Source organism: Canis lupus, chromosome 18 (genome assembly GCF_003254725.2).
Source record: "Canis lupus dingo isolate Sandy chromosome 18, ASM325472v2, whole genome shotgun sequence".
Classification (NCBI taxonomy): Eukaryota; Metazoa; Chordata; class Mammalia; order Carnivora; family Canidae; genus Canis; species Canis lupus.
The window spans coordinates 9,552,571-9,565,947 of NC_064260.1; the positions used below are offsets into that span (position 1 = coordinate 9,552,571).

Sequence of the window (13,377 nt, forward strand, 5' to 3'; positions counted from 1 at the left end):
AGAGTCAATTTTGCTGATTTTGAAGTGTCTGAAAAATTAGCCTCTATGAATAGGCTGTATGGCACAACTACAAACAAGAATATTTCCAAAGAAGTTGAAAAGCACTAATTCAATACAACTTAAGCCGTTAAGTGGAATCTGCAAAGATGCGTTACGACTTAGGATGGTAAAAATTATGTGTGGAGCAAAAAAGGAGACTTAGTTGACAAGTCTGCAGAGCTTGTAAAAATGTCAAGTGTTTAAAGCCAAGGGTTCTTCGTTGTATTATTCATCAGCAGGTATGCTGGGGAAAACATTTCAATCTATCAAATGACATTGAACCTGCAGCGTTAATGCTGATTTTCATTTGCTCTGATAGCCTTAACCATCAGTAGCCTCATGAAGTTTTCTCAAAAACAGAAGGTGAATAGGGATGCCTGTGTGGCTCAGTCAGTTAAGCTACAGACTCTTGATTTTGCACCAGGTCATGATCTCAGGGTTGTAAGACCAAGTCCCTCATTGGGCTCTGGGATCGGCACAAAGTCGGCTTGAAATTCTTTCCCTCTCCTTTCTCTTCTGCCCTCCCTTTGCTGCACTCTAAATAAATAATAGATAGATAGATGATAGATAGATAGATAGATAGATAGATAGATAGATAAATAGATAGATAGATAGATAGATAGATAGATAGATAGATAGATAGATGATAGATAAATCTTTAAAAACATAGAAGCTGAATATCCTGACCCACTCTACCACATAGCACAGCTAAACTATGGTCAAGTTTGTGTGTTTTTTTTTTAAGCTAAGGCTCAAGAATAAGTCTTTTCTGAATAAAAAGAACCACCCTCAACCACTATAAATGAACACTGAATAGCTTTGGAAGTTAGCTTTTCCTGCCGAATTGATAATGGTTATTAATGAATTCAAACCAAAAGTATAAGGCAAAGAGAACATGCAAAACTTTTATGGTGATAAAGTCTTTTCATTGACAACTAATGTCTGAATCACAAATACTGTCAGACTGCTTTTTGTATTTTCCGTGCTGGTAAAAGTTAAAACAAAAAGTGAGAGTCCCATTCCCATGCAAACTTGCAGCAGATATATTTTCTGAGCACATACTATAGCAGTGTTTTTCAGCCTTCCATGCAATTGCAAAAGAAACTTTTATAATTCAAAATCCATTTAACTGTGCAGTTGAGGAGTTTCCACTTGACTTTCAATTTTCAGTGATTAATCTGCCATATAACAACATGTGAAAGGAGAGTACCAGGAGAAAAATCTACTAAGTCCTACAAATGCTTTCTAGGCAATGAACACACTCAATTAAAATCAGCTGCTTGTGGATTGATATCACTATTTGGCATCACCTTTCTGTGTGAAGAAAAAAATTTTCAGGAATGAAATATGTAAATTCTTACTATAGATCAACATTAAGGGGAAAACATTTGCAATCAATTCTGGTGATAGGAAACACTAACTTTGTACCCCAATTACATAAAAATGTTACCCTACCATAAGAAATAATTCCATTCTTCTCATTAACAAATCTGTTTTATTTTTTTAAAAAGTACTCAATTATTTTATTTTTTATTTTATTAATCAAAATTTTGTGAAAATTTGTTTTCTCTTTTATTGTATAAGTACTTGCATAATACCCTCAATTTTGCCTCTTGGCTTGCAAGGCCTAACTTAATACTATCCACTTAACCAAAAATATTTGCCCATTCCTGCTCAAAAGGGTTGGTGGTCAGGGAACCTGAGTGGCTCAGTTGGTTAGGTGTCTGACTCCTGATTTCAGCTCAGGTCATGATCTCAGGATCATGAGATCAATACCTGCATCAGGCTCTGCACTGTGTGGAGAGTCTGCTTAAGATTCTCCCCCTGACCCTCTTGACTCTCACTCTCTCTCTCTCTCTCTAAGTAAAAAAAAAAGGTCCATGGTAAAATGGAGCATGTCACGGTCTTCAAGGAGCATACACTGTTTATATTTCCCAAAAGTAGAATAGATTACAAAAATATAAAAATTTTAAATTATCATAGATTATGATTGATATAAATGAAAAACTCATTAAGGATAACCTTGTCTGAAAGAGGAACAAGGTAAGACATACCTCCTAAGAGTCTTACCAAAAGATTCTGACACAAATTATGACATTGGAAATAAAAGAAAGAATCTATATAAAGAGGCTGGACTCCCCCTTGGGGCCCACAGCCTCCAAAAAGATGCTCGGCATCCCTAGTTGAGAATCCAGGGAAGACAAGTAAATAAGGAGAAAGTCAGCAGGATCTAGTGGCCTGGAAATTAGAGTCCTCTGTATGTATTTGGGCACCATGCAAATCTCATGGGTTTCCATGCAACTCAATGGAGATGGCAAGCACCAAAATAATGACTGAGATACAATTTCCTGAGATGGGTTAAAGGTTGATTCACAGCCAAATCTGAGTCAATGTAAAAAAAATATTTTTATCGTATATGTATTTGTGAACACAAGTCATAGTTGTACATGAGATGGCTAACGTCCAAACCATGTGAGGACTGAATGAAACAAATTATATAAAGTATTTAGCCAAGTGCCTGGGACCTGGGACCAAAACTATTGGCTATTACTTATATTTATCCAGACACATCTGTTACTACCCTCCTTTCACATCCCCCACCTCCTGTGTTCCTTGCTGTTGCCCAGAACTGCCAATCATTTGCACTTCTGTGCACCAGCATGTAATGTTCCTTCTCCCTGGAACTACCATTTCTGCCTTCTCTCCTGGCTCTTTAACTTTGTCCAACCACTATCCATTCCCAGTGTGCTCTGTCCTGCTCTGTGCTCTTGACACTGACCATATGGATGGCAGGGACCCAGTTCCCTTGCCAGCTGACTTCTAATTAGATTTGACCAATGGGAAGAAGAAGAGATGGAGGTATTTCTTAGCAGCGTAGGCACTGTGTCTCTGGAAGTAGCCAGGTGCCTCTGCTACTGCAGCTTTGACCAGGGGGCCCCATCCTCAGCAGTTCCAGCTCTCACTGGGCTCCAGGACCTCTATTACCTTCTTAGCCCTTTGGCCATGTAAAGAGGTAAGAGTTGCCCACTTTGTGTGCCTTCTGCCTACACTGTCATATGCAGTACCTGCATTCAAACTATCAGGGCTGAATTTGTTTCCTGCTGACCCCCTGGCTGATAAATCTTCCTAGAAAATTCGTATTCAGCCTTCTACATTCTGCCTAAATAGACAAACTTCTGTGAAACCCTATTCAGCAGCACTTTTCCTGAAGACTCTCTGGTTGGGGGTTCCTCTCATGCTTTCATCATTGTACTGTAATTGGTTTTACATGTCCCCAACAGAAAGCCAGCTCAAGAAACAGAATCCTATCTTGTTCACTGATTAATCTCTGGCATCTTATATAGTGTGGAAGAAGAGAGGGAGGAGATAAGGAAAAACAATGACAATGTCCTCAGTCACTCTCAAGTGGGGAGCAAGGCAGAGAGAGTAGACAAATGGCCTAAAGTCATTGCCTATTAATAGGGCTCCCCATCTCCAATTAAATGCTTTCCTCAATGTAGCACGTTTTCCCTAAAATACTTTCTCAGACTCTCAAAACAAATTTCATAAAAATAAAAGCAGAAAATAGTGATAGTCATCAAAAGAGTAGCAACATGAGGCAAACCCAGAATCTTCAATTTTATCAGAAATGACTGAAGTGGGAAAATAAGGAGAGAGAGGGAGAGATGGGGGAAAGGTTCGGACATATTCATGTTTGATATTGATGAAGCTGATAATGGGTCTCATATTTATCATATGTAATATTTTATAATATTAAGACTAATTAATGGAAAAGTCTCATATTTTATACCATATGTGGTAAAAAAAAAAAAAAAGATCCAACTCCATCAGACAAAAGTAATAGCATAATAGAATCTTGAAATGACTAGAGCTATAAAAGCAGAAAAACTGATACCAGTTTGGCTTAAAAATTGATTTTATTGGGACACCTGGGTGGCTCAGTAGGTTGACAATTGATTTTGGCTCAGGTCATGATCTCAAAGTCATGGGATCGAGCTCTGCATCAGGTTCTGCACTGAGCATGGAATCTGCTGGAGATTCTCTCCCTCTCCCTCCCCCTCCCCAGCTCAAGTTTATTCTCTCTCTCTCCCTCTCTCTCAAATATTTTTAAATTGATTTTATCTTTACTATAAGAGAAATTATCTTTACTATAAGAGTTATTTACTACAAAAATAATTATCTGAGCCCAATTTCAGAAAACTGAATTTTTTTTATTGTTTGAGATGTTTTTGTTTTTGTTTTACTCAAGTGTCAGGTACTCTTCAACCTCAGCGTGTACACAAATCACCCAGGGATCTTGTTACAATGCAGACTCTGGTTCATTAGGTCTGAGATGGAACCTAAGATTCTGCATTTCTGTCAAGCTCCCTGGTGACATCTATGCAGCTGGTCTGTTAGGGCTTGAGTGGTTAGATGGTCTGTTCCTGCTCTTGTAGTTTCATTTTAAAAGTGATTTTCCTAAGCTTTAGTTGCATCAGAATCACCTGGAGGCTTGAGAAAACACAGATTCTTGTTGTATCTTGACTGCGATGGTAGTACACATAAAATCTCATTTAACTAAACACACACTCCTGTGTATGTTAAACTGTTGAATATGGATCTCTATATTATTTCTTCCAATTGCATGTGAATCTACAATTATCTCATAACAAAAACTTAAAACACACCCACACAGACAGATTGCTAGGCCCTATCCCCAGAATTTCCGATTCAATACACCTGAGATGCGGCCTGAAAATTTACATTTCTAACAAATTTCTAGGTGATGCAGGAAGTCTGGGGACCATACTTTGAGAACCGCTGATGTCAAATAATGGTCTGCACATTAGCATCACATGGAGAGCTTTTTAATAACTTTTAATACCCAGTCCCACCACAGACCAATTAAACAGTAATTTTTGGGGGTGAACCTTAAGCATTAATATTTTCTAAAAAGCTTCTCAGATCATTCTAATGTAAAGCCAAAACTGACAATCACTAGTCTAGAATGAAAATCTCTTTTTGTTTGGGACGGCTGGGTTGCTCAGTGGTTTGGCGCCTGCCTTCGGCCCAGGGTGTGATCCTGGGGTCCTAGGATCAAGTCCCACATCGGGCTCCCTGCATGGAACCTGCTTCTCCCTCTGCCTGTGTCTCTCTGCTTCTCGATGTCTCTCATGAATAAAGAAATAAAATCTTAAAAAAAGAAAATCTCTATTTGTTCAATCATATTCCACCTTACATCACTTAAGAAAGATGTACAAGATTGGCAAATTTTCCACAGACTAAAAAATGAAGTCAGAAAATAAAAGTTGGCAAAGCTGCCATTAAATAGAACTATGCTTTTATCCCAAACTCTAAATGTGATGTCAGGCAATCATTAAAGACTGCTTATAAATGTTTTGTTGACAAAAATTAAGACTTATTTATTCTGGAGATTTTCTAAAAACAGTCTTGGAACTCTGATCACAGTTATTACCCTAACCCACAGGGTGTGGTATGAATTAATGAGATAATGGCAGTAAAGGCTTAGAAAACCTTGGAAGGATAGTGGAAGAAAATACAATCACACCATTATTAGTATATTATATTGAATCCCAAAACAAATCTAAAAATACATTCAAGGAAATAACATAATTGGCTTATTTTTTTAAACAGGGAAATGCCTATAAAAATATTTTCATGGGAAATCATAAAGATTTGACAAACAAGAATCAATTATTGTCATATTTCAGGATAGAACATACTTTTCAAGCATAAAAAACAGCAAGTTCACAGAAGGAAAATTATGAAATGTAATACCTAGACCTAACATTTTATACATTAAGACCAGAAACAAAACTAAAAGACAAGCAAGGAAAAAAAACAGTTGCAACAACTGCAAGATGAGAGTGATATTGCCGATGGTGCAGCTGGCTAGCCCATGAGAGGATGGATGGCACAGCACATGAAAATCAGTCAATTCAGTACGTACTCAATAGCTTAGAAAAAAAAACATTTAAAATCATTAATATGACAAATAAAAATAAAACAGTAAAGACTGGGTTTCCCCTATAAAATAAGCAAAGATTTTTTTTAAGATTTTATTTATTTATTCATGAAAGACAGAGAGAGAGAGAGAGAGAGGCAGAGATACAGGCAGAGGGGGAAGCAAACTCTCCTTGGGGAGCCCAATGTGGGACTTGATCTCAGGACCCTGGGATCATAACCTGAACCGAAGGCAGACTCTCAACTGCTGAGCTACCCAGGTGCCCCAAGCAAAGATTTTTTTAAACAATATGTAACTTACAAAAAGTATAAAGTGTAAAGTATTATTGATTACTCTTCCCATACCTCCACTTGAATTATTATACACATGAAATGATTTTTTTATGAAATGATTTTTTAATTTTATGTATCAAGTACATTATATTAAATTAAATATATAATATAAATGAAATATATATATATATATTTTTTTTTTTTTTTTACAGAGGGAGAGAGCACATGCACATGAGGAGTGGAAGGAGAAAGGCAGAGGGGGAGGGAAAGAGAGAATCTAAAGCAGGCGCCACACCCAGCACAGAGCACAAGGGGGTTCAATTTCATGACCCTGAGATCATGACCTGAGCAGAAATCAAGAGTCCCACACTTAACCCACTGAGCTACCCAGTTGCCCCAGTGACAGGCTTTTTTAAATAAGGAAAAAAACACTACTAGGATAAAGGGTACTGGAATAGAAACGTTGAAGATTTTCTGCTAGGTATACTCTAAAAAAACTAAAATAAGTGAAATCATCAGGGATCCACTGATAACTCATATAAGTAAAACTCAACATTGATGAAAATGCAAGAAAACCTTGTTAGAGCAACGAAATTATACAGTTGGTGGAAGCAAGTGGCACAGCTTCCATTCTGCAACTGCGAATAAGAAATATTTGAAAGCAGGGCTCTGGGTGGATTTGGGGCAATGACAATACCAAACAGAAAACAGAATAACAAGGGCTAGAGTCAAATATTTCAGACAGGAGTCTCAGTTTATACTTGGGAGGAAACACTATTATAATATCAGATATAGAAAGTTAGTCACTGAGCAACAGCTCAATCAATGTACTAGAACAAAAGGATGAAGTGACCTCAACCCCCTGATGGGCCTGGCCACTCCTGTAATGCCTTTGGAATCTAAATGTATATTGGTGAGTATTTCACATTAAGATTTAAAAGAAGCCTTTAGAACAGCAAACAGATAGTGATGAGGACAAAGAAAAGCGAAGCCACCTACTTTGTTTGCCAGCAAACACCAGACAACACAGATGAGAAGTCACTCAATGGATTATACAGAAGAGAGATGGAAAGGACCTATAAAATATTCTACAACATAAGGGCACTTGGGTGGCACAGTCAGATCGCCATGAGACTCTTGGTTTTGGCTTCAGTCGTGATCTCGGGGTTAGGGGATCAAGCCCTGCAAGGGGATCCAAGTGCAGTGCAGAACCTGCTTGGGATTCTCTCTTTCCCTCTGCACCTCCTGCTTCAGTGCTCGCGCTCTCTCTCTCTCTCTGAAATAAATAAATAAATCTTTAAAAAAATGTATATTCCACAACAGAGAAGAAAAAAATAGAACTCCAGAAACATGAAGACAAAAATGTCAAAATTATTTACGCACATGCTTTATTCACTCAACGAAATTCAAGGAAATGTGGTCTTTCCAAAATAGGATATAAGCCATCAGATTTTGAGACAACAACGTGAGCTGAGAGGTCAGACGAAATGACATTAGAGGCAGGTAAGAATTCTATGACAAAAATATATTAAAAGCAAAAAGTGAATTTCAGCACTGCAGAGACTGGAGTAAGTCATGTGTGGAATGAAACTCAACAGTTCTTCCAAAATGAAGAAGGGAAGTGGGCGGGGGGTGGGAGTGACTGGGTGACGGGCACTGAGGGGGGCACTTGATGGGATGAGCACTGGGTGTTATTCTATATGTTGGCAAATTGATCACCAATAAAAAATAAATTTATAAAAAAAAAGAAGAAAAGGACCAAGAATGAAATAGAGGAGACATAATAAATATGGAGGACAGACACCTGAAATAGAGATAATCGGGTATTTCTAAAGAAGACATAGAAGATAATGGGAGTACATCTTCTTAATTAAAAAAGACATGTTTTTAAATTAAAGACCCAAAAAATTACTAAATGAAAGCCAACCTGAAAATATCCTGCCACAAATTTCAATTCCAAGGGTAAAAAAAAACCACCATTTTGATAAATCAAAGATGAGATTCATTTTTATAAAAAACTAAAACTATACTTGAATTATTTGAAGTAAGAAAATCAAACACCCAAAATTAGAACAAAGGCCCGGTGACAAAGGCAATTGATAAAACTGTAAGAAAATATTATATAATTTAGAGCAGTGATAATAAAGTAAGTTGAACAGCTGATGAGACAAATTACTATGAACTAAAAATTATTCTTCCCCAAAAAAGCCCTGGAGTCAGAGATTTTAGGAAAGTATTTTATCATTCAAAGAAAAGATACCTCTTGTATTACATAAAGGTCAGCTTCAAAGTTGCTAAAAGACTAGCTCTTAAATGTTTCACCACAGAAAGGAAAGGACAATTATGTGACTTACTCAAGGTTTTAATGCCATGGTGGTAATCATGTTGCAGTGTATAAATGTATCAAATCAATGTGTTGTATACTTTAAACTTATACAATATTATGTCAAGTGTATCCTAATTATTAAAAAAATATTTAAAGAAAGAAGTTCAAAGCTCCATAAAACTGGAAAACTGCCTACTTTGATCCCAAAATCTAGCACTGCCCTCAAACTAAAACCTAAAACATAACAATAAAAAAACACTTGAGACTCAACACTTAGAAAAATAGATGCAAAAATTTTAAGGAAAACGTTATCAAATTAGATCAGTAGCATATAAAAGAAAAACTATGAATACAATTGGTTCCAGAAATATTTGAATAACTCGATATTAAGAAAACTATTACACTAATGCATTAATCAGTAAGTGAGAGGAAAAGTTCTTGCCCAACAATTTATATGTTCAATGCAATTCCTAAGAAAACTTGAAAGGGTTTTTTAACTTGAAAAAAAATTATCTATTTTGAAATAAATCATTGACAAAAAAAATCTAAGTAAATGATGAAGATGAAAACAAGAGGCAGATGTTCACCACAGAGTATTTTAGCATATTATAGAGTCACAACAGTGACACAGGTTTGAGAGGAGACATAAGTAGAATAAACAGAATCAAGAAGTCAGAAAATGACCATCATATGTAAATTTATTATGTGACAAAATTAATACTTTAAGCAATGGACAAAGAATGGGTTATTTAAATATTCTGGAATAATCAGCATACTATTAAGATGAAAATACTGTTAAAATTTACTTCATATTATATAGCAAAATAAATTACAGATGAATTTAAAATTCAAAAAATGGGACAATAAAATTATGAAAGTAATTTTAAGAATTACTCCAAAAACATAAATCTGAAGAGTGATGGATTTGATCACATTAAAAACCCAAACTATTCTATGTAAATAAAACCACCACAGGGGCCTTTGGCTCAGGGCGTGGTCCCAGGGTCCTGGTATCAAGTCCCATATCAAGTTCCCCACAGGGAGCTTGCTTCTCCCTCTATATCCCTGCCTCTCTCTGTGTGTCTCTCATGAATAAATAAACAAAATCTTAAACACACACACACATATAAAATTCACATGCAAATAACATAAGAAAAATACTGTAACTATGTATCAAAAGAGTAATACCTGCAACATATATAAAGTTTTACAAATCAACAAGAAAAAAATTAACTCCATGAATGGTTAAGGGAACAAAAAATGCAAATAAGCTCAGTGACCAATAACGAACAGAAAAATGGTAGACTAGGCAGAGGAAGCAAAATATATAAACCTCTAAGGTTGAGCTGGAGCACAACACAGACAGCAAGTGCTGCTGATGGCTGGGAAGAGAGTGACAAGATATAAGAACTGGAAACAGGAAAGATAAGAACAGGACAGATCCCCCAAATGACATAAACAAGTCTACATTTAAACTTAAGTGATAAGGATATACTGTTGAGGCTTTTCAATGTGATAAGTGACAATAATCAAACATAATAAATCCATAAAAACGCTAGGAAAATCAAGTGAGTAATTTCCTCTTCTAAAAATCTTTGATAGAAAAAAATCTTTGATAGTTATAAACACACCTATTCATCACTTCATCATGTTTAACCCAGGTGACACTAAAAACCATGTTTTTGAAAGATACATAATGATACAGCAGACACTCAGGATAAAGGAAAACAGAAGAGACAGCCATGCACATCTACATGCATAGATGTGTGTGCACATATGCACATATATGTACACAGATATTCACATATATGTACATGCACACATATATACATCTATATACACATCTTCCCAACCTCTCCAAATAAAAACACATATGCATAAACACATGCACACACATACATAAAAAAAAGAAAGAAATGACTAGAAAAATGTGCACAAATTTCAGTAGTAGTTATATTATCTCTTGAATGGTGGATTTCAGCCAATATTTTTTTACATACTCATAACATTTATTGTCTATAAAAAAATTAATGGTGAGTTTATTCTGGCTATCTCCAAGTTTAGTTTGCTATTCATGAAATTCAACTCCATATATTTACAGTAAGTAAAAATATTATTTCCATAAACTTTTTTATCTAGTCAACTTCAATTGTTAAATTATAGAATTTCATTGTTTTTGTTAGTATTTCCAATGGCTTCCTGATTAACTTTGCAAATTACTGAACATTTCTTTCTTGGCAATAATGACATTTCACATATAAATTTAGAAATATTCAAGTTAACATTAGGGAATAATCTATAATCAGAGCCACATGGGGTCAGAGAAGACAGAAATTCAACTGTAAGCAGGACAACCTCTCAACACTACTTAAAATATATGACACATGACACATATACACATACATACAGACATGCATACACATATTTTACATGTACACAAGCTATGACATAATAAGCAAGCCAAAAGTCTATCCAATCCATTTATCTATGTATAGCCATATTACTGTTATTTATAGTCTCTTCACTGATTTGGGTATTTTTAACCATCGTTCATGAAAATGATTACTTCTCCATATGTATTATGCCTACATGATCCAAAAAGGCACTCTATAAGGCAAAATTAAATGAGTAAATCCAGATCTTAAGAGTAATCAATTTACTGTTTTAGATAAAATAAAATGCTTCTATAAAATACCCAAGCATAAAAAAATCATGTAATTATTATTAATCCTGATAGATAGCCTGTACTGGGACCTTAGGAAAGGACAGGTGATTTATTTATCCTTAAATGTTTCATGGGGGTACAATGAAGAAAGACAGAGATGATGAGATAGTTCTAGGCACAGAAGATAGGAGCAATAATTAGAAACACGAATGACATTCAAGCAAGTACCCAAGACCAGAACCAGCCAAGAATGCAAAAGTCAGATGTCAAAAACAGACTAGAACAGCCACAGTCAAATTATAAATAACTCAATGAGTCTAGAACTTTAAGGATATTTCACAAACCAGTAAGAAAAAGATGAAAAACTGAACAGTAAAATTGCTCAATGATCTAATGACTAAATTACAAAAGCAGAACTAAAATATGGCGAAAATAAAACTCTTCCTCACTTGAGATCAAATAGATATCAATTGAGATAAAAAGGCAATATCATTTTTCATCTGTAAATAGGCATAGTTTTTTTAATGATCATATCTAGCACCGCTGGCAAGAGTGAGGAAAAATCAACACTTTCATATATTGTTAATGGTATTTTTAAAAATTTTTATGACATTTTTAAAATGCAGGGTAAACTGGAAAAGAATAAATATATGTCCACCTGCAAAGGAAACAGAAATTTCTCTGTGTAAGATATGGAAGAAAAATCTTCCCTAAAAATATGGCAACTTCTGACATGGCACTTAGCCCAGCCAGGTCTAAATTCCAGAGTATTAGTCTGCTCAGGCTGCTGTAATAAAATATCACAGACCAGAAGTCCAAGATCACAGTTCCAGCCAATTAAGTTTCTGGTAAGAGCTTTCTTTTCTGCTTGCAGACACTTTCTCAGTATGTCCTGACATGGCCTTTCTTTCCTTAGTGCATGCACAAAGACGGGGTGACAGGCCATACGAAGGGCTCTCTGGTGCCCCCACCCTCATGTCCTCATCTAACCTTAATTATATTCCATAGAGTAAATATAGCCACACTGGGAGGTCGGGGCTTCATTATATGAATTTGAGGGGAGACACAAACTTTCAGTTCATAACATTCCACCCTGGGCCCCCAAAATCGATGTGATGCTCATATGCAAAACACCTTCATTCCATCTCTAGAGTCCCAAAAGTCTTAACTTCATTACAGCATCAACAGTAAAATCTGAAGTCTCATCTGAAATTCATCTAAGTCAGGTTTGGGTGAGAATCAAGGTCCAGTTCATCTGAAGCAAAATTCGTCTCCAGCTGTGAACCTGTAACACCAGACAAATTATGGGCTTCTGAAATACGGTGGGGGACAGGTAGAGGGTAGGCATTCCAATTCCAAACAGGAAAAACTGGAAGAAAGAAAGGGGTGACAGGTCGTAAGGAAGTTCAAAATCTAGCAAGGCAAATTCTAGTAGATCCTGAGACTCAAGAATCATCCTCTTTGGTTCAGTGCTCTGCCCTCCAAGACTGTCGGAGAGGCATCATCATCCCCATGGCTGTGTGCAGCTGCCCACACTGCTCTCTGGAGTGGCCACCTGGCACACTGGAACCAAAGAGGGGCCCCACTCTGAAACCAAGGAGCCATCAAACCCCTGACCGGTGGTGGGAGGGACATCCCAAATGATTTCTGAATTGACTTTGAGGTCATTCTGCCTTTTTCTTAAAAGATAGTCAGGACTGCAACTGGATAGCTCTATGGTCCCTTTCTGTAGAATCTCAGAGGTCCAGCCTGCCTTCGCTGCATCCTATCGCCATCCCCTTCAGTTGAAATGGCAGTGCTTCTGCTCAAATCATATAATCTCTCTATCAAGTTATACTTAGCCATGTCTTCCGTGTTCTCTTCTAAACATGCTTTCTCGTGTTTTTTTTGCAATATGGACAGGCTGAGAAATTTCCAAATCTTTAAGTTCTAGTTCCTTTTTAGTTAACAATTCTTCTTCAATTGAGCTCCCTCCGCCTGTACTTTACTACAAGCAGCCGCACCGGAGGTTAGGGCTTTAGTGTATGAATTCTGAGGGACACAAACATCTAATCCATAAATATACACAATGGTGTGTATATGTGCATGTGTGTGTACATATATATGCAGA

The 13,377-nt window shown here is 36.4% G+C and overlaps 1 protein-coding gene across 2 annotated transcripts in view; it reads right to left on the reverse strand.

The window, feature by feature from the left end:
- Window positions 1-13,377, reverse strand: part of SUGCT (succinyl-CoA:glutarate-CoA transferase) — a 713,960-nt gene that overhangs the window by 507,682 nt on the left and 192,901 nt on the right. The gene's annotated exons all lie outside the window — the stretch shown is intronic.